Genomic DNA, 3889 nt, shown 5'->3' on the forward strand with positions numbered 1-3889 from the left:
CCCCCCCCCCCACCCCAATCCATGACAAAAGTTGGGACTTTAAAGAATCCCTGTCACGAAATAAACTAATGAACAACGTAATCAGCTTGAACCTAGATTTCTTCTAGTTCTGTTCAAGACAAAGAAAACTTTAGAAAAAACAGTAAAAAGAAACCAGAAACCTCCCAGTACAATATAAACTTTAAGAAACTGAAACCTCTCAGTACAATATAAACTTGAAGAAACCAGAAACCTTCCAGTACAATATAGAATTGAAGAAACTGAAACCTCCCAGTACAATATTAAACCTGGAGAAACCAGAAACCTCCCAGTACAATATTAACTTGAAGAAACCAGAAACCTCCCAGTGCAATATAAACTTTAAGAAACTGAAACCTCCCAGTACAATATAAACTTGAAGAAACTGAAACCTCTCAGTACAATATTAAACCTGGAGAAACCAGAAACCCTCCAGTACAATATAAACTTGGAGAAACCAGAAACCCTCCAGTACAATATAAACTTGAAGAAACTGAAACCAGTACAATATTAAACCTGGAGAAACCAGAAACCCTCCAGTACAATATAAACTTAAAGAAACTGAAACTTCGCAGTACAATATTAAACCTGGAGAAACCAGAAACCTCCTAGTACAATATTGATCCTTGAGAAACTATAAACTACCCAGTACAATATTAAACCTGGAAAAAATAGAATCTTTCTTGAACAATATTTAAACATAGAGAAACTAGAAGCTTCTCAGTACAACAGATATAAACAGAGAAACTAGAAACTTTTCAGTTCAAAATAAATAGCTATATAAAATTGTAAATCTGTTTGTCTGGATGTCTGTCTGTCTGTTTGTACGTCCGATCATAACTCAGGAACCCTTGGACCGATTGGCCTCACATTTTGATTAGGGAACTCGGGAGATCCACGGAAATGTTGAGTGACCCGACTTTAATAGTGAAATTTAGTTACCCGGTAAAATCATTCAAGTGCGGGTAAACGGCGAGAGTAACTTTTAGTAACCTGGGCAGCGCTAGTCATACGTAAAGAAACTAGAAAACTTCCAATACAAAATTAAACCTAGAAAAACCAGAATCTGAAGACAAACTTGAAAATCGAGAAATTCAAATTTTAATCACTTTTTCAAATTCGTCCTGAATCTTTAACTTTGAATTGATGGTTCGAACCGGCATTTCATAGTTCAGGAACGTTGCTCAAATTCATTAAATTTGGACCCAGAAGTAACAAAAACTCCCTTAACAGAATCTTAAAAACGAAGAAGATAAATCAGATCAGTTCTGAACCTAAAACACGTTGGTATCTTCGTTCAAATCACTCCTCCCTCTCCTAGTACAACCAGGGTATGATTGGGAGATAATAAAGGTGTGAAATATCCCAAAATGCCTCCTGTCGCAAATACAAAAAGAGTAGAACAGCACAATAAGAAACCCTGGGGCACCTTGATATAAATGTTAGTTCTCAGGTTCCAGGCTTTATAATTGTTAAACTAAATCATTTTCTCCAGTTTCTGCGGGAAAACTAGGATAATTATCAGAATACTACTACAACTCCTTCTGCAAATTTAAATGTCATCATTATTTTCTTTTCTTACTTAAATTCTATGTAATTCTGCAACGAGTGCATGTATTAACATTAACACATAAATAAAATTTAAAATTTTGACTTGTTAATTCAAGTATAAACCGCGACCTTAGCTCGTAAATGCACCAGCTAACGATGATTCTTAAAAACCAGGCAACCATTTATTCTTGCATCCTTGTACTCTTGTATCCATTTAATCCTGTACCTGTAATGTACTCTTTTATCATTCAATCCCAGTATCCTTGTATCCTTATATCCCTGTATCCTTGTATCCTGATATCCTTGTATCCCCATCCCTTAAATTTCTGTATTCTTCTATCCTGTATCATTGTATCCATTTATCCTAGTTTTCTTTATGTATCCCTGTTTTCCTGTATCTATTGATTTTTTTCCTTGTACCCTTGTGTCCATGTATTCACATCTCCTTGTATCCAAATATTCATATATCCCAGTGAGAGTACACTTCTGTAATTAAATCGTTATATTTCTGTATCCCTGCCCTTGAATTCCTAAATACCTCTACTTCTGTATCCCTGCCCTTGAATTCCTAAATACCTCTACTTCTGTATTCCTGCCCTTGAATTCCTAAATACCTCTACTTCTGTATCCACTATTTCTGTATCCCTGCCCTTAAATTCCTTAATATCTCTACTTCTGTATCTATTATTTCTGTATCCATTCCTTGTATTCCGATTTATCTGTATCCTATTACCCCCGGTCTGAATGCATTATAAACAAACTGCAATAAAAAACTGCAATATACAAATATTCAACTATTGCGCACAATTTTAATTCTATTGTTCCTGTACTGATCATGAAAATAGAAAGATATAATCCTTTCAAACTTTTTTTCCAAGTGTGAATAATAACACTGCTGTAATCACAGGACGACTAGATAACCCCTGAGATAAGATAAGAATGTAAAAATTGTGAACAAACTACTGAACTATAAATTGGTTTCAGCCTAACCATTAATCTCTGATTTAGGCTGTGTTGTTCAGAAGGAACAATAATAATAATGATTTATACAGTTTAAGTTATATATCTAGTTTAGTAAACCAGGCTCGAGCTATTATCACAATATTTCAATACTTAGATTTAAAAAGATAAAATATTGCTCTGCTGTATAGTATATAAGGTTCCAACATGAATTATTGAGGTTTACTGGGAGCAGGGTTCAAACCGCTAGAATAGCACAGAAATTAAAACGTCACAAAAGAAGGCGGCGCGGCGTGAAGAATTATTTTAAATAAAATTTCAATATTTTAGTTTCCATATTTCAATAAAAGGTTGTGAGCCTATGAGCTGGGTATAGTATCTTTTGATTGATGACGAGTGATGTTATTTTATTATTAAAAATCTTGTATATTAAATACATAAAAGTATACAAAACAGATTAATTTTTAAAACTTATTTTCGTCCCTGACTTAATTTGCAAAATAGTTTCAAAGTATGTTTGTGCAATGTAGCATCGATCAAACAATATTAAAATAATGTTGCAGTGTGGTGGTCCAGGTCTTGCATTCAAATAAATCATTAAATAAATGAATATATAAGCGGGTAAAAATATCTTCAAAACTTATTTGGATACTAATCCCGTAAAAGGAAGGAAGGAGGAAGCTCTCCTGGTGGGGGGGGGNCGGAAGAAAAATGTTTAAAGCCTGATTATCATGTCTCGTGAGGAAATAATTTCGTGATATTTCAAGTATTCTTGAATAATCTGACATGAAATTTAAAAAATACTACGTTTAAAAAATAAAACCAGATTTCATGGCCGACGACAAATTACAAAAAAAAAGTCTGTTTAATAACAATTATCTTGTCAACGAAATTATAATGTTTCAAGGAGATGTTGGGAAAAATCTTGAAAATGTGCAAACATACAAATTTCATCAGTTTTTTTCTGATTTATGTTTGGATAAATAGTTTTGTTTGGATTGTTTTCAACATCTTTTATTTTCATGATCTTGAGTTTTATTTGCCTTTGGCTGACACTTGTTTGTATTTCTCATTTGAGAACTACTATTGTAGTCTAATATACTCAACATTACTGCTTGTTTATCATACGTACCAAAAATAGACCAAACTAACACCTTTGAACAATAATATATATAGATATATACTTAATTCAAGCAAAATCTTTGTCACCTAAAGATTTATTTTCAGATATCTTTCTGCTTAATCTTTTATCGTCGGCATTTCTTATACAGCATTTCTAAAACTGCAGTTCTTTTTTATATCTAAATATCTCCAAAGGAGTGACCAATGCAGTGGAGGATTGGGAAGGGTAGGAAGAAAT

Source organism: Eurytemora carolleeae, unplaced genomic scaffold (genome assembly GCF_000591075.1).
Source record: "Eurytemora carolleeae unplaced genomic scaffold, Eaff_2.0 scaffold50, whole genome shotgun sequence".
Lineage (NCBI taxonomy): Eukaryota > Metazoa > Arthropoda > Copepoda > Calanoida > Temoridae > Eurytemora > Eurytemora carolleeae.